The 19,121-nt window shown below is 35.5% G+C and overlaps 1 protein-coding gene across 1 annotated transcript in view; it reads right to left on the bottom strand.

Annotated features, from left to right (window-relative positions):
- Positions 1-1,617: 1,617 nt before the first annotated feature.
- The window catches only part of LOC126480902 (uncharacterized), a 750,870-nt gene continuing 733,366 nt past the window's right edge, over positions 1,618-19,121 (bottom strand). Inside the window, exon 15 of the mRNA XM_050104302.1 lies at positions 1,618-3,663. The gene's annotated coding sequence lies outside the window, so the exon portion shown is untranslated. The remainder of the gene's footprint in view (positions 3,664-19,121) is intronic.

The raw sequence follows: 19,121 nt of genomic DNA, 5'->3' as shown, positions 1-19,121 counted from the left end.
TAGAGGAGCAACTTACCTGTATTAAATTTTGCATGAAACTCAAGAAAACCTTTACAGAGACACACCTAATGATGGTGAAGGCCTACAGGAATGAGTGTTATGAATTTTTCATGTCGTTTATAAATGGCTGGAGGCTGGACGGAAGTTAAAGATGATCCTCGTTCAGAAGGTCCTCCAATGTCTATCAACAATGCTCGTGTTTGGAATGTCAATGCAACTGTCATGCCAATTGAAAGTTGACTGCCCCAGAAGTTGTGGAAGAATGTAACATTTCAGGTAGATCATGTCATGAAATCCTGGCACAGCATCTTGGAATGCATTGTGTTGCTGCCAAGTTTGTCCCATGCCTCATGAGTCAAGACCAGAAAGATCTTCGTCTTGCAGTCTGTGAAGAACTTTCGAATTGCACAAATGAAAATGAGATGTTCCTTAAGAGAATCATAACTGGTGATGTGACATGGATCTATGGTTATGATGCTGAGACCAAGGTTCAGTCTTCACAATGGGTTGGGAAAGGTACTCCAAGACTAAAGAAAACTCGTCAGCTCAGGTCAAATATCAAAGCCATGCTGATACTTTTCTTTAACTTTGAACAATTAGTTCATCATGATCATCATGAATTCATGCCACAGGGACAAACTGTTAACTGATGGTATTATTGGGATGTGTTGTGACATGTGTGAGAATATGTGAGAAGGCAATGGCCTAAAATGTGGCAAGACAATTCATGGCTATTGCACCATGATAACGCATCTACACATTCATCTCTGTTGTTGTGTGACTATTACACAATGAGAAAAATCACTGTGCTGCTTCAACCTCTGTACTCTCCAGACCTGGTGCCTGCAGACCTTTCTTTACTTCCAAAGTTGAAAACCCTCATTAAAGGATGAAGATTTGCAATGACAGACAAGATAAAAGAAAATTCGCAGATGGCGCTTTGCGTGGTACAGCAAGGGGCATACCAAAACTGCTTCCAGAAGTGGAAACAGCATAGGGAGCAGTGCATCAGTTACAGAGGAGAGTATTTCAAAGGAGACCATGCACAATAAGCAAAAGGTGAGCATAGAAAAATTTTGTGGACTAAGTTCCAGATTTTTTGAACAGATGTCATATATGGCTGATGACTAATGAGTGGAAGTGTAGTTGCTGATGGTGATGAATTCTTCTGGATAAACCATGTGAACATAGCAACTAAAGACTATGACAATTTCAAGCTACTAAAATAAAAGATTTTTTTCTTATAAGCAAACACCAATTGCTGCAGAAGATAATTATTTGCATAAGAAAAATCAGAATGTGTTTTATTTGAAGATGTATCATAAAAGTAATAAAGTTTGTACATTGATGTGTCAACAAATGCAGATTGTTAGTTTGCAATGAATTGCTTGTGAGGACACAAATATCTCTAATATGCATTATGGGTGCTATACAATGTAGAATTTTGAAATGAATACATGTTAAAAGCTTGATAATGAGTGTTTTTAAGTTTTGATACATTCATTCCTTTTGGAAGTTATAGATGATGTTATATAATTGTAATAATGTCTGAGGTGAAATATTGTCTTTGAATTACTTCTGAAAAATGTTTTTTTTGAAAGAAGGAAAACACATTAATTACTAAAATAAAAACAAAAGTTTTATTGTGACTTGAAATCCACATTATACAGAGCAATTTTTTGTTCTTTAACAATAAAAGAAGCACAGTTTCATGTGTGTAGAATTCATATTCGACATTACCCAAATTTCGTCAACTTTCATAATACAAAAACCTTACCTCAAGGCTCTGACAATGTAATCCTGCTTATTGTCATTATATTGTCCTACAAATAATTTGTTCCTGTGTTAATACTCAATGGCATAAAATAGTCCAGTAAGAAAATTAATTTATCATCTACTCCTGCCTACACAGTATGAAATAACTGGAGAAAACTATCTACTTCCTTGGATTTAATATGTAACAGAACTTTACAGCAGATGCTGCAATACTACTCACTGATAAAATATACTACCAATAGTGCCTGTCATGTTTCTCAAACAGATTTGCAGATAACTAAATTGCATTCAGTCACAGCCTTCTCTGATATGTCTATACCTTTCAGCCTGAATAAAACTAAATGTTGCTAAATTTACTTGAAAAATAATATTTTCATGGAAAAATATCACTGTGGATAAGTATAATGAATAACTTAGCATTGGGAGTAGAGCAAAAATTAAAGAGAAAACACAGTTTTCTAAAAACCTAATGTTTTATGGGAGACTGGACTATGATACTATTTTATTGCAGAATTTACAGAGGTATATTACTAAATTTCTGTTGTACAACATCTTATGACATGCCACTACAAGTGTCTGAGCTCCTTAATGTCCTCATATGAGCCTCACAAGTTTTGAAGCATCAGAGGGACCAGTATCTGAGGATATCATCCCTTACAAATATGTGATGTTAGGAAGACTTTCATCTAAGTAAAAATAGATAAAACTGCATTTTCTGCATATTTATCTAAGAACATGTTGTGACATAAATATTATGTATCATTCTGAAACTAAAAAGATAGCAAATAAAAATTTTACACAAACGTATATACATGTATATAACGTAAAACCAAATTGAGGGATAGGTTTTTCTTCTCACACTGTGGCTCACTGCAGCTCAGTGTCAGAGATGTAGTATATCATGGACTGATCCAAATTTACAATTTCTTAGCAGAGTTGAACATTTGTTACACTTTTTTTAAGAAAAAGAAAGGAAATAGCTCTAAAAGTTTTCAATGTTCTGAGCAATCTCTTTCTTTCTTTGCAACATTTTTGTTAGTAAGGAACTGAATTCTTCTTGTATTATGGCTATACACACACTCTGGACTACATTACAAAGCATTTTACTACAGGAGAAATAACAAAATGATAGTGTTATGTTTATCACTAATAGCAATCACAGTTTTTCCTTCCACTCCTTTTACATGAGTATCATAAATTTGAGGTGACAGTAAATGTCAAAATTTTTTTCGTGCACTGATCTGCCCTTTATATGAGTTCAAACTGTCTAACACGCTGTTCCCTGCAATCTGCAGATCAAAGCAAAATTCAAAGTCTTTATTGAGTTATCTTATAAATTTATCTGAAAATTTATGTAGCATTTGTTTATTTCTTATGGATAGTATATTAAATATAATACACTCTATAAGTGATTTCTCATAGAATTTCACTTTATGTTATTTCATCATGTAACTATCCACAGCAGTCAGAATGATGTCCTTGTTCTGACAATTATGTTTATAATGACTGTGTTTGGCTGTCCTCATAGTTGGTAAACTGTAAAGTATTTACACAGAAAATTTTCCTTCATTGAGTGCACAGATTATAGCAAGTGCTTCACACATAACTCATGAGTTATAAACCCCTGAACGATGCTCAGACAAGAAGCTTTACATATGTAAAGTTTAAACAACATCCTTATTCAAGCATTATGGTACAAGAAATAATAAAAAGTCAAACAAGTGAAAAGCATTATTGTGGTAAGTACACTTCAGTACAACATCCTTAGATAACTTAAAATATGCTAATAAGCAACAATTTGTTCCAGTGGATGTTGAGAACTACCATGTTTCACTTCAGACACGGTTCCAATGTCATTCCTGTCTTACATATCAGATTGCCCGGGACCTGCAACATTCAGATTGCAGAATTAGTATATACAGTTCTTTAGATTATAGAAAACTAAAGAAAGAGATAACTATAAATTAAAATCCTATTTTTTCTGAAATAAAATTTGTTTTTTGGGAAATACTGAGTGATAAACCTGTGTAAATGACTTCAAATTATTTTAATAACATATGTTTGACTGTTAAAAAAATATGCAGCAAGAAAACTTGAAATTCACCCACAAGAACTAGCAAAAAAACAAAACTCAAAGAATGTTTCAGTTAGTTCGATGATTAACTTTAGACGGTAGCTACTGAAATCAGAGCATGCATCCAAATCACTACACATATCAGACCACAAATACATGCTAGATATTGACAGTAAAATCCTAGTAGCCTATACCTTTTCTAATGTAACATTAAAAGTATCTAGCTAGTGTCACTTGTTACAAAAAGCTAGGAATATATCACATCCAAAGAGCAACTTTGAACTGCCAAAAGCAGTTAACAGTTGCCCTACATAATAGGGCTGCATTAAGGAATTGTTGTGTGTCTTATATACATAAAAATTGTATCACCACAATTTGTGCATAATGGATTTCCTGCCTTACTAATATTACGGAAAGAATTTTTGGATGTGCAGGAGGGAGGGATGTCAACGGCAATGGATGTCAACGGCAATGGATCTAAAGGAAGGAAAAGGATGGATGTAATACCATGATTTAAACAAAGTTAGGTCTCAGAAAAACAGCAACTGTCTTGAGGGTTAACTACGATGGTGCAGGGAATTATCATTCACTGCTTTTACTGAACTACGATCATAGTATAATCGACAGAACAGAAACTGCAGTGGTCTGCGTAGATGACATTTTTGAGAAAACTTAAGTTATAGTTCTTTTGAACCTAATAATTAACTGCCTTACAAAAGTTTTGCACATGACATTTTTCTCTGTAAGTGCCTCTGGCTTGAAAATACTACTTTAGATCTGTAATGTTTTGTTCTTTTATAATTCTTAAGTGAACATAATACGTAGCATCTATATATATTCAGTGACAAACAGAATAGATAGGATTTACATATTCAGGGACTGTTTTCTCATCAAGATTGAACATTATGTACTTCATGGCTGCATGGTTAATATTTTATTAAACATCATTGAAATTTCTTTGGACTCTCTCCCTTTATTAATTAAACATGTTTACTAAATTATGCTATTATCTTATTTATAAGAACAGCTCAAAGTAAATAATCCATGAATTTACTCCAGAAAAGCACAGATAACTTATAAGTATTATTTGAAACTATATTCTGTGAAATTTTGTACCATTTCACCAAGAAATTAGAAATTCATGAATACTACACTCTAGTGGAACAGTGTGTGACCGTTTATAAAATCAGAAAATTAAAATTACTGGAGGACCAATCAGCAAAGCAGTGTAATGACATATTAAACATAAGTCTTTGAATCAGATGATCTAGAAATACCATTCTAAGTAGTGGACACATATTGGCCAGACAAATCAGCAACCTCTGTTTTTTAATGACAGTTTATCTCCCATCATAGTTGCATGTTATTTCTAAGACAAAGTGTTTCCAGTTACTCAATCATCTTCTAAATCTGTTGTCTTGACAATCTCATCTGTTACAGTCTTAATTCTACTGTATCACCTTGTAGTGAAAATTGACCTGAAAATGGTTGTGTACACTGAAATAGGTTGTCTCACAATTTACATGCAACTGAGTCAGTCACTAAAATGGCAATCCTTAAAACTATTGAGCTTGAATAATTTTATGCCATGTACGGCAATTAATGTGACCTCATTTTCACAATCCAAGATGAAGAACATCAAAATATGTGAATATCTATGCCTGCTGTTCAGAGATCTTTTTACCTGTTTCTTCCACATTAAAAACCAAAGGAATATTACAGCTTACAATCTAAGGATATTCTCAAACTAGCTAATATTGTATTTAGAGATGTGTTCACAATTACTTGGTACATCAGTTGTCTTCCATTAACTAGTTCATCCCCTATTTTAAGAAAGTGAAAGATTCACTATATGCAACATAACAAATTCTCACAAAATAGAACATTTCTTCTTGGTTCAAACAAAATTGCATGTGTTAACAAATTAAATTATTTACCATTAATTTACAAAAATATCAACTCAGTAAGAAAATCCAACATGGCCTCAGGAATTTTAATGAAGATGTGTAATGCTTAAATCATCACCTATAATAGTATTGATTAAGTGGAAAGATTGTGGAGTATTTTGGTAATACTTCTAGAGATAATATCCCTTATGGTTCATGTATGTATATTTATGGTGTTTATATAAACCCACAGGGTACTCATATTTCTAGTTGTTGTTTCACAAAGTGTATTGAGACTTCAGTGTAATGTCTTAAGACGGGTATTACTGTTTCTCTCAATTTTTTGTGGTCGAATATGGATGCCAAAGGATAGTGTCTAACTTTCAAATCTGTCTCAGTATAACAAAATATTTCATGTAGATCAGGATACTGGGTAAAGGCTAAATTCTACTGCAAGTAAAATAAATTATTATTCATTTTACTTTTTTGAAGAAGTAATGCTTGAACAAATTACTTATTACATCAAAAACTTAAACCAGTTTGACAGATTTAGATCATTAGAGATCATTAAGGCAAATTGATATTTATCTTAGTAAGTGTTCCAGGATATACAATAATGAAGTAGAATTTCAATGAATGAATAAATTACTTTAGCACAAATTAAGAGTCTTAACTTACATTCATGGATAAAATACTTCTAATTATTGCCATTAGAAACAGAAAAAGATGAAATAATCATTCTAAGTTTCAGAACTGTTAGTTCCTTCTTCACTCAAGGGCGAAAGAGGGTTAGGCTGTGAAAGGTTAGAAAGAAGGGCCATGCCAATTAGCTGCCCATTAGTTGTGAAATCTTTTGACCTGAATATGCGCCTTCCATGAGCACTTCTCACTTAATTTTAATATATTTCCTAAACATCTTCTTGGTTTCCTTTACTACAAGAACACATGTTACATAAAATCACATTACATTCTCTTAGCACGCCTGCCACATTTTGACTGAAAGAAAGCAGTATTAATGTGCATGGGGTGGGCAGAAATATGGAAACACCAAAAACACATCATCATACTTAATACAGTGTAGGAAACCTATTGACATTCACAACAGCTTCCACTCATCTCAGAATAAACAAATACAGATCCTGTATAGTTTTCAATGGAATCTTACATCATTCTTCCTGCAAAATAGTGTCAAGTTCAGGTAATGATGAGAGAGGTGGATAGCAATCAGATTTCCTTCTCTCCAAAGTAGACCACAAAGGCTCAATATTATTGAGATCTGATGGCTGTGCTGGCCAGGGGAGAGGCAACAATTCATCCTCATGCTCACAAAACCAGTCTTGGACAATACAAGTTGTGTGAACAGGGGCTCTGTCATCTTGGAATACAGCACCACCACTGGGGACAAACATTGTACCATGGGATGGACCTGGTCAACCAAAATGGTCACATAATACTTGGCAGTAATGCGACTTTGCAGAGTAACCATGGAACCCATGGAATACCATGACATAACTGCCACAATCATTGGTAAGCCCCCAGTGTACTTCACTCTTGGGACATAACTTTAGTTTGAAACAGTTATGAAACAAGCCTCATCCAACCAAACGACATTCTTCCATTGCTCCATAGTCCAGATATTATAGCTTCAGCACCATGTTTTCCTGTTATGGACATTTGCATCACTGATGAGCAGTTTTGCAATTCCTGCTTGCCCTGCAATTCCCTGCTTACAGATCTCCATTTGTGTTGTTCTGGTCCTCATTGGATTTGTTCAGTGTAGCATTTGGTTCTGCAGTGACTTTGCAGCTGTCATACTCATTTTTCATCACAAATCCTCTTCAATGACTGTCCATCATGTTCACTCAACAAGCACTTTTATCCACACCATAACTTAGGAGATGATTTTTTTTCAGTTTTGGTGTAGGCAGTATAACTCTTCAATATAGTGACTGTCAAAACACCTAACATTTTGGTTACCTTGGTTATGGAAGCACTCGCCATACAAGCACCATCAATTTGTGTATGTTCAAATGCACTGAGCTACAACCTAATGCACTCACAACTACACAGAACATTGTGCTGACCACAACGGCACTTGCAATATATTGAGAACATTGCACAGGTGCCATTTGTCCTCAAATTCAGCACTGCAACCTGCAGGCTTGGCTACCATCTGCAGTAACGTTCAAGTATGTATTTCTCCTGGTGTTTGCATATTTTTGTCCACCTCTTGTATTAGTGCCTGGTGTACAATGTATGCCTGCACAATCCACTTAATGTAAATTATTTGTACATATTGTGTCTGAGTGGTAAATCACATCATATGCACTGTGTTCAAGTGGTTTATAGTGAAATGGGCATTCATTTTAAAACTTAGTGTAAGTTACAATATTTTTGTCAATTACATTGGAATTTAGCCCAAGTTAAGACAGATATCAAGCATATTATGTCATTTGTGAATGAATATCCAACAGTTAACAGTAGCCTTTTGATTCATATTCAGTTATAAATAATGTTTATATATCAATGTCAAACACTATATTAAGTGGGCCATTAGTCTCAAAACAAGTGAAACAATAATGAATGAATCTCAGCAAGTACAAGAAAGCAATATTATTTGGTATTTAAAACAGAAAAAGACTTGAACACTTTACAGTAAATCACTGTATGTATGTGATCAACAGCAGTTCAACATTTGATTTCAAGGCTTTGGAGAAAAAATACTACTTCCAATGTTCTGTGATTTATTACAAGAGAACTTTATGGTTCCAATATTCCCACTTCAGTTTAGCCATTTGATCTGCTATGTGAAGCTGAAAAATGTACTGCTTGAAATTGAGTCCAAATAAATTCATGGTCCAACAATGAATTTCAGTGTCTTATTTGAGCCGGCCGGTGTGGCCGTGCGGTTAAAGGCGCTTCAGTCTGGAACCGCGTGACCGCTACGGTCGCAGGTTCGAATCCTGCCTCGGGCATGGATGTGTGTGATGTCCTTAGGTTAGTTAGGTTTAATTAGTTCTAAGTTCTAGGCGACTGATGACCTCAGAAGTTAAGTCGCATAGTGCTCAGAGCCATTTGAACCATTTTTTGTCTTATTTGATAAGCAAAGGATGTCAAATAAAATTGCTATTATGCTGTTCTAATATTTGAGGACTGATTTGTAAAAATGGGCTCATTATATCACTTCATTTCTAAGTAGTTATTCATAAACAGTATGTTGCTCTGTGAGTGAAGTCAGGAAAGTTGACTGCACAATTTTTGAAACTAAGTTGTGTCATGCTATACCCATATCAGACATCATCTTCTGAGGGTCAAACAAACAATCCAAAATGTCAAAATATTTTGTTGGCTCTCACATACATACATAAAATAAAACAAGAGACATCAGAGCTCCCACAGAGAGATTTAACTGTTCAATTTATCTACATGCAATTCATGAGTGAAATGGTCGAGAAAAAGTCTGAAAGAGGTTCTATGAACCCTCTGCCAAACTCTCAAGTGTGAACTGGAGAGTAATCATAATGATATAAGGTAAGAGTGAATAGATATGCTCTGTGTGTCGGGCATATTTGGCGAGAAACTCATCTTGCCAAAATGCCCATCGTGTATCAATTGCTGGTGCAGCCTCAGTCAGATTATAGTCTATCTCTTATCACAGTGCGATCTACTTAGGACTATCCACATTACACAAATATAAAATTCTCATTTTAGAATCTGCATCCAAATGGTGCCTTCAACACTGACCAACATTCTGCTTTTGGGAACAGCAAAAATGCCTCTTGGTAACCGATACCATTTCCTGATGGATAAATATACAGTATGTCGCAGAGGATCCAGACTCTGGAGCCAGATGCTTCCTATAAATCATCTCATCTTCAGGAGCTTCTTTGGGAAAATTATTCCTCTGTTCAATTAAAAAGCAAGCTACTAAATTGATTCTGCTATGTGGCAAGAAAATGTCCTGAGTATCCAATTTACTGTATGTCTTTTCACGTGATTGGTACTGCAATCAGCAAGTTACTTCGTGCAAGGTACTAAATGAGATGAAAAAATTGTTTTCTGCTATCATTGTCATTATATTCAAATCAGAAAATATACCATCTTACAAAATTAATGGGAACTAAGAAATTCTGACCTTCACATATAACTGAGTGTATTCTAATGGAGAGCTTATGTACTATGCTATTGATGGTCAGGCTGTAACATTATATTCATGCATTGTGTAATATTTACCTTGTGGAAGCCACGGCATAATCATGAGATTATCTCACAGTATCACTTTCAAACAAATTAATAGTTGAAACTTCCTTGCAGTTTGAAACTGTTTCCAAACTGGGGCTCCAACCAAGACGTGAAAGGTAGGTTCCTGGTCTGGCATGCAGCTTTAATCTGCCAAGAAGTTTCATAAGAGTGCACATTCCACTGTAGAGTGATAATTCATTCTGGAAATTAAGAGCTGTACCATTCTTTACCATTTCTTCCCTCAATAATGATCTGTTACCAGTTATTATTATCTGTTACCTATTATTACATGTCTGTAAAACCTTACACTCACTCCTCACCCCACCCCCCCCCCTCCTTCCACACACGTACCCTGACCCCCTAAAATACATAGTTGTTGCTGTAGATAGTAAGTTGATAAATTTCTGCCTGCATCAATAGTTCAGTAAATTCCAATAGAATCAAAAAATGAAACTAATAACCATTCCATCACAAGATATCTTAAACATTCTCCTGAATTACAATTCAAGGACTATCTCAAATAGAAATATAAGTAAATATCATCGTAAGTATAGCAGATTCAAAGTAATAGTCTTAAAGGAAAACACATTGTAAGTAGAAGAATACTAATGAGTTTCATCTCTGCAACCTACCACCTGGAATTCGCATTGGGTCTATTGTGTTATCACTGTTGTTTTTCGTTATAATGGAAATTGAAACTGCAGACTATTGGAGTGAAGATATATGTTTATGGTGTGTTACAGTTTATATTACGTTTTTATCAATAGTACATAGAGCACTTGGCCTGGGAGGAGAACAAACATCCATGCATTTCTGTATGCGGTGGTGGTGGTGGTGCAGAAACCAGTGGTGACATCAATGTCTCTTTCAATTTCTAGATTAATAAGATAAAGATTTAAGTTAATGAATAAAAGAAATACTTAAATCAAAACATTACAGAATTTCTTGTAAGACTTCATAAACAAAAGTACTATTACAGTTTGGGAATGTTCTTTGTCCATTCTATTTAAATGATAGGGAAGAGAATATCTGTACTTACTGGAAATGTAAAATATGAAAGAAATTGTAATCTTTTCATCTTACCCTGTCCCCAGAAACTTAAACATTTGTTTACAAATCTAAAAGTATATGTTTAACATGGCATATACACTATATCCTAATACATTATAAAATCTACTACAAATTATGACTAAAGTATTATTTTCATTACAGGGAAAGAAATGTATTAAAGAGAAAAATTCTGTAACATGCTTACTTCTGCAATTAAAAAGAAAAAAAAAAGAATTACAGCTAGAATACAGAAGTGTTATGCATGTGTCTATATATAATCTCTTCTTTCCATATGTTGCAGGGAAAGTACACTAGCGTGTACTCTTGATTTCGTTAATTGCGTTCTCTGGATGTCACACTAAGCGAAACCTTTATGGAATTACACCGAGTCATATTATACATAAAAGACAACACTAGCTGTGAAAAACTACTTGTGTAGGCAGTCATTTAAAAAGTTCATAAAGAAGTTTCTTATAGAATTCATAGAAATGCTGCTGTTTTCAAAACTGATGTTATACAACATAGCTGCCATTTATCTATTTCCTTTTGCTTAGTATGTATTGAAATTTATTAGCAAGTGTAAAAAGATAACAGTCATCTATATGCTATTACAATAAAGCACAGTAACCCATAACAGAAAACAGCTTTCACCCCAGCTTTCAGTCACTTGCTTTTTTTCAGTAAAGAAAACATTCACACACGCAACTACACAGAAAACCAAATACACATTCCTGTGGTCACAGCAAGACTTGCCATGATTATAGGAATGTCTGTTGAGTGTCTGTGTGGTTGTGTGTGGAACAGAGTGCACTATTGTTGGAAAAAGAGCTAGTCTCAAAACCTAGTGTGAATGCTGTTTTCTTTCATGTATTACTGTGCTCTACATATTGATCTACTACAGGTGAGTGGTTACCTATCCCTTATTTCACACATTGCTCTATCCAGGAATATCCACTGTTGTCATTAGAACAGAGGTTTTATTTAAAGTGAATACTATGCTACTATAGGGATTTCCAGTCTCTCTATACAAATAAACTGACAATTTGTAGAATAATGGCTAATATATGTTTTTTTTTTTTTTTTTTTTTTTTTTCATTGGATTTTTGTTTGTTCCCAATTTCATGCCTTGCATTTGTAAGAGACCTTGGCACCCTAGAGATGGAGACAAAAGCTACATGGAAACCGTTTCTGTGCCTTGTATTTGCGTGAATGGTAATTATATGAAAGTGGCTTTTATCAATAGAGACAAATTCTATTAAGAAGAAGTGTACTGAAGACAGCGTAAGAATTCCAATAATTTGGAGAGGTTACTTTCAAATATCCGTTTTTTACAACATTCTTGTTACTTGCTTCTGTAGACATAATACTTCACTACTTTTTCTCCACCACTCCACATGACAACAATGAGTGTGCAGAATAAACTACAATTTTATCTGCACACTAACATAAAGGAAGATAATTCTGAATCCAAAATACTGAAAATGGACCATTTTACTAACCACAGCAATGTGATCACTTTCTGGTCTTTATCAAAATGTGTATGTAGAGATTTTCTACACATTTACTTACAACATTGGTTTATTATTTATGCTGAAGCAACTTGAGAAACTGAAGTAAATCATCAGCAATAATTTTATGTGAGAATATGTGCTCCAATAGGATTTAGTACTAGACAGAGATTTAATTAAATTAAGTCCAGTGCAGTAAAACTTCATAAATGAGCTCATTAAAGTGCATTGGCCTAGTTGTCCTTACTTTCATTTTAGCTGTTTTAAATCCAACAGTAAATTGATACCCATTTATGCAGGTAGCAAATATGGGGACAATTAACTCTCAATAGGCCTACTGTGCACTATTATTCTATTTCAAATCTATACTTACACTACTGGCCATTAAAATTGCTACACCACGAAGATGACATGCTACAGACGTGAAATTTAACGAACAGGAAGAAGATGCTGTGATATGCAAATGATTAGCTTTTCAGAGCATTCACACAAGGTTGCCGCCGGTGGTGACACCTACAACATGCTGACATGAGGAAAATTTCCAACCAATTTCTCATACACAAACAGCATTTGACCGGCGTTGCCTGGTGAAACATTGTTGTGATGCCCTGTGTAAGGAGGAGAAAAGCGTACCATCACGTTTCCGACTTTGATAAAGGTCAGGTTGTAGCCTATCGCTATTGTGGTTTATCGTATCGCTACATTGCTGCTTGCACTGGTCGAGGTCCAATGACTGTTAGCAGAATATGGAATCGGTGGGTTCAGGAAGGTAATACGGAACATGGTGCTGGATCTCAATGGCCTCATATCACTAGCAGTCAAGATGACAGGCATCTTATCTGCATGGCTGTAATGGATCGTGCAGCCATGTCTCGATCCCTGAGTTAAGAGATGAGGATGTTTGCAAGACAACAACCATCTGCATGAACAGATGGATGACGTTTGGAGCAGCACGGACTATCAGCTCGGAGACCACGGCTGCGGTTACCCTTGACGCTGCATCACAGACAGGTGTGCCTGCGATGGTGTATGACGAACCTGGGTGCACAAATGGCAAAACATCATTTTTCTGGAACGAATCCAGGTTCTGTTTACAGCATCATGATGGTTGCATCCGTGTTTGGCAACATCGCGGTGAATGCACATTGGAAGCGTGTATTCATCATCGCCATACTGGCGTATCACCCGGTGTGATGGTATGGGGTGCCATTGGTTACACGTCCCGGTTACCTATTGTTCACATTGATGGCGCTTTGAACAGTAGACGTTACATTTCAGATATGTTACGACCCATGGCTCTACCCTTCATTTGATCCCTGTGAAACCCTACATTTCAGCAGGATATTGCACGACCACAAGTTGCAGGTCCTGTACGGGCCTTTGTGGATACAGAGAATGTTTGACTGCTGCCCTGGCCAGCACATTCTCCAGATCTCTCACCAATTGAAAATGTCTGGTCAATGGTGGCTGAGCAACTGGCTCGTGACAATACACCAGTCACTACTCTTGATGAACTGTGGTACCGTGTTGAAGCCGCATGGGAAGCTGTACCTGTACACGCCATCCAAGCTGTGTTTGACTCAATGCCCAGGCTTATCAAGGCCATTATTACGGCCAGAAGTGGTTGTTCTGGGTACTGATTTCTCAGGATCTATGCACCCAAATTGCGTGAAAATGTAATCACATGTCAGTTCTAATATAATATATTTGTCCAATGAATACTCGTTTATCATCTGCATTTCTTCTTGGTGTAGCAATTTTAATGGCCGGTAGTGCATTTGCAATCTTCTGTGTAGTAAGGACAGCAGATACCATTAATGTCAGTCATTCATCTGTTGGAGAGTCTGCTTTTCAGCTAGATGAGAACTACAGTCCTGAGCTTCTATGAGGCATGTTTTATAAGTAAGTACTGTTTTGAAATTAAAAAAAAAAAAAAAAAAAAAAAAAAAGACGTGCTAGGATATCTCAATAATTTTATTTTTAGATGAAAGCCTTTACCTTAATCTACACACTGACGCCATTACAGTCTGATTCTTCCTTGCTTACATTGTGTACTGAGTGTTTAAGATGCCTCCGATAATCGTGAGTCCTGCCGACTGTGAAGTACGGGCTGTTATAATATCTCTTAGTGCTAAAGGCCTAAAAGTGATCAATATTCATTGTGAGATCTGTGCAGTTTACAGAGAAAACATTATGAGTGATGGAATGGTAAGAAAGTGGGTGAGAGCATTTAAAGATGGCTGCACAAATGCGGATGGTGAACAATGGAGTGGGCGTCCTTCAGTCGTTAATGAAAGTTTGGTGCAGGAAGTGGACAATACGGTGAGAGAAAACAGACGCTTTACGATTTCCTCCTTGCAGGATGACTTTCCTAATGTTTCTTGTAGTGTTTTGTATGGCATTGTGACCGAGCACTTGAATTACCAAAAATTGTGCACACGTTGGGTACCGAAAATGTTGATGGATGTGCACAAAACCAAACGTTTAGACAGTGAATTGACTTTCCTTGAGTGGTACCACAATGACAGTGATGATTTCTTAAGCCAAATTGTTATGGGCGATGAAACATGGGTGGCCTATGTCACACCAGAATCAAAGCAACAGTCCATGGAAGTTGAGCAAGGGAATCGTTTTGCTGCAAGACAATGCCCGTCCACATGTGGCGAATCAGACCAAAGATCTCATCACATCTTTTCGATGGGAAACTCTAGATCATCCTCTGTACAGCCCTGATCTTGTGCTCAGTGACTACCATCTGTTCCTGCACTTGAAGAAACACCTGGGCGGTCAGCATCTTCAAGACGATGACGAAGTCAAAACAGTGGTGATGCAGTGGTTAACAAGTCAGGTGGCAGACTTCTATGAGGGAGGTATTCAAAAACTGGTACAGCGTTATGACAAGTGCCTCAATATTGATGGAAATTATGTAGAAAAGTAGATTAAGGTACAGGCTTTCATGTAAAAACAAAACTATTGAGATATCTTAGCACACCTTTTTTTTAAATTTCAAAATGGTACTTACTTAAAAAACACGCCTCATATTTAGTTTTTATTTATATTCATTCACAATAGCAGATATATTATGATGCACTTCATTGATGCACTTCATAGAAAATGTAGGAATACAGTAAAAACTATTTCACTGAAACATGTATGAAGATGATGATAATTACTACCATCAGTGTGACACTATTCCCCTCCTAGAGATAACACTCACAGCTTTAAGACCAGAATCGGTCATCTTAGATTTAGATTACTTTAGCTGTGAAATGTATAAGGAAAATTATCTGTACCACCACACACTGACTGACATGGATGGTATTAACAATTAAATCCATGTAGCTCCATTAAGGAACTTAACAGCCCAAGCAGGAGGGTCACAAAGGAGACACTACAAAGCTCTTAACTTCAAGATACTCCAATAACTTTACCATATTACATTATAAAAGCTTCAAGAAATTTTACATCAGAGATACATTTGACAAAGCAGAGGTTGGTGAAATATACTATGGAAAGTAAATGATAAACTGATAACACAAAACTTATATAACAGTATTAATAATGACAACTACTCACCAAGTAAGGAAACTTCAAGCAGTTTATAGGCACATAAACAATAAGGTGGTCATTGTGGCTCACATTTTGAACTGAACAACCTCCTTCAGAGTGCACAGAGTGCATGACCACCCACCCACTCATTCCTATTCTCCCTCCTAAGAATCCTCAAGTGCATTTTCTCTGATGTTTCAGCATATATTTGCAATTTTGTTTTTGTAATGTATAGCTGGAATCAGCCCAAATAAATACTGGTCATCATGTCTTTTCTGTGATGCCCAATATCAATAGAAAGTGTGGTTTGTTTCCCAATACAAACAAATTGATTTTTTTATGCAGAATTTTGCATGAACGTTAAATAGAGCAATCTCAGATTAGTCTATTGTGATATCTGTTTTATCAGTATGTGTTAACAAGGACAGTAAAACATGAAGAATAGCCAGTATTCCAGTAACAACTGAGCAGCACCGCTACATGGCAGTAGCAGTCAGCACAGGCTGGGACAGTGCTGTAGCAGCTTGAGTAAAAGTTATTCTTGAAGTTTTACTGTCCCTGTGTATACTTGTCAAAAAGCAAATATCACACTAAACTAATCTGGGCGCATTCAATTGAATTGACACATAAAATTCTGCTTTAAAAATAATTTTGTTTGTAATGGGAAACAACACTGGGCATTGCATGAAAGACATGATGAGCAGTGTTTGTTTTGGCTGACTCCCACTACACACTGTAAAACTAAATTGCTAATATCTGCTGAACCATAAGAGGAGATTCATCTGATGACTATTTGGAAGGACACCAGAGGGAGAAAGAGAGAGAGAGAGAGAGAGAGAGATTTTTGAACCATCACTGAAGATCGTAACCTCAAAATTTGAGTAATAACGTTCAACTTCTTGTTGATTCATATCTATATTGATTATTCAATACTTCCTTCACATAGTGCATTGTTGTCTTTATTAACACTATTTTTTATCTTTCACTAAGGTTTTCCATTATCATAAAAATTAGGTAATATTGGCTTCCTTATATTTAAACTCACTATTAACAAACAAATGACATTATTAATACAACAATTAATCAGATCCTGTAAAAACAATTGTCCAATAGAAATTCAAGCAGACTTGCATATTCAGTCACTGTAATATAACTCATTTATCTGTCTGAGTGCAGATATTTACTGTTAGTTAATTACTATTTCAAACTAGTTTACTATACAGTCTGACAATTACCCATTCTTATCATTAAGAGGATGGCACACTATGAAATTTTATGTCTGGCATATTGTGATATACATACTGAAAAACATAGCAATAAATGTTTAAGAACATTGTTTAGTAATGACCAACGAATCAAAATTGCCATGTGTTATAAAGGATGAAAGAACAACAGCAAAATATCTCTTTCATGGTCCAAAGGTTGTGTAAGTGGGTCTCAGAAAAGAAATTAGAGAGAGGGTGGATTGAAATCAATCTGTAGTAACTGAAAAGAGTAGTCCTACACCAGAACAACCTGACTTCTAAAAACTTAATGCAATATGTTATCCAAAATTAAACTATTGGTGATAATAATATTTTTATATATGTAATGGAGATATTCTTGCGCAGTTTCTACATTGTTACTGATGTTTTTGTGAGTAAAGTAAAAATAACTTTAATCATTGCCATGTATTTCATGTATGTTGCAGTCCAATACTTTAAAATGGAGGTATTTTTGTCTCAGCCAGCTAGAAATAATACTAGCAATATCTTTTTAAATGTGTTCCTACTTTCATTACTATAATATAATTATTAGCCATTTGTGTGATTCTTTATTACTTTTGGGCACTGGAATGCTTATTACACCTACAAATCAGATCACTGTACATTATTAGACAAACAGCAAGCATGGTAGCTCTCAGATAATCTAAGTGTTTAAATGTAAGTGGTGACAAAAACTGTTACAGAATTTCAGAAAAATTGCACTCATTGTCACCTGCCTGGTGTTGCTTATGCTATTTTTCAAACTCGCATGCTGATTGTGGTAATGTACCATAAGAATTTTGTTTCTTAAAACAGCCTGGCTACAAATGAGTGACACTTTAAAAAATGATGATGAAGTGCTCAAAGCAAGGGTAAAATTTGCAGGATACATTGTGTCTCTCTTTCCTAAATCTCTGAAGTCCCACGTCACAATAGCTTCACTAGCAGTAACTAGCAAGGTACACTAGCAGCTGCTAAGAGCAGTAATTGTAACAATGAATAATTTTCCTTTCCCTCATTTTCATCTCTGATCTTTGACTGAGAAAACTGAAGCATTGCCTCAATGTAGTACAATTTCACTTCCTGGTTGTCCATATTGTCCAAGGAAACCAAGTTGACACTTGAAAGCAGCACCTAATGAGAGTGATTATAAATGCATTTCCCATTTATGGTCACTCTCATCAGCCTTCGCACCAGCATCAACTTGGTTTGTACAGACAATAGTTTGTCCCTGTTTAAACAAATGACTATAACTTATTGGTTTACTAAATATATTTTCACTCCTGATACTCTCTACAAAATTCATGCAGTTGTTTTCTACTTTTGTTAGTATTATACTTCAACAAATGAAAAAATGAAGCTCATGGTAACCATATTGATTAGCCTTATAACACAGTCTACTGTCAAGAGTTGTCATTGACTTTCACTACATTTTTGTTTCAAGGAGAAAGGTTAAGCTTTAGAATTAAAATTGACCATGAACTTCATACATGCTTCTGAATGTCAAAGGCATCCAATGTTATGCAGCTATTATGTACTGTAATCAAAATGAAAGTAATAGTTCACACAATATGACACACACACTAGTTGTTAGAGTCAGTGCAAGGGTAAATGCAAACATCTCTTTGAAGCAAACTGCACCTTTGCAAGCATTTTATGTGTCAGTTAAAGTTCAGAATAAAATCTGATGCCATCATAGAATGAAGAACACTGACTAACACCAGTTAATGATTATTTAGTTTATCTGCGCTCAAAAATGCAGGGTGCAGAGACAGTGAGTTGATTTCTCTGT

Source organism: Schistocerca serialis, chromosome 1 (genome assembly GCF_023864345.2).
Source record: "Schistocerca serialis cubense isolate TAMUIC-IGC-003099 chromosome 1, iqSchSeri2.2, whole genome shotgun sequence".
Taxonomy (NCBI): Eukaryota; Metazoa; Arthropoda; class Insecta; order Orthoptera; family Acrididae; genus Schistocerca; species Schistocerca serialis.
Note: the sequence above shows the minus strand (reverse complement) of the source record. Positions and strands in the feature narration are given on the sequence as shown.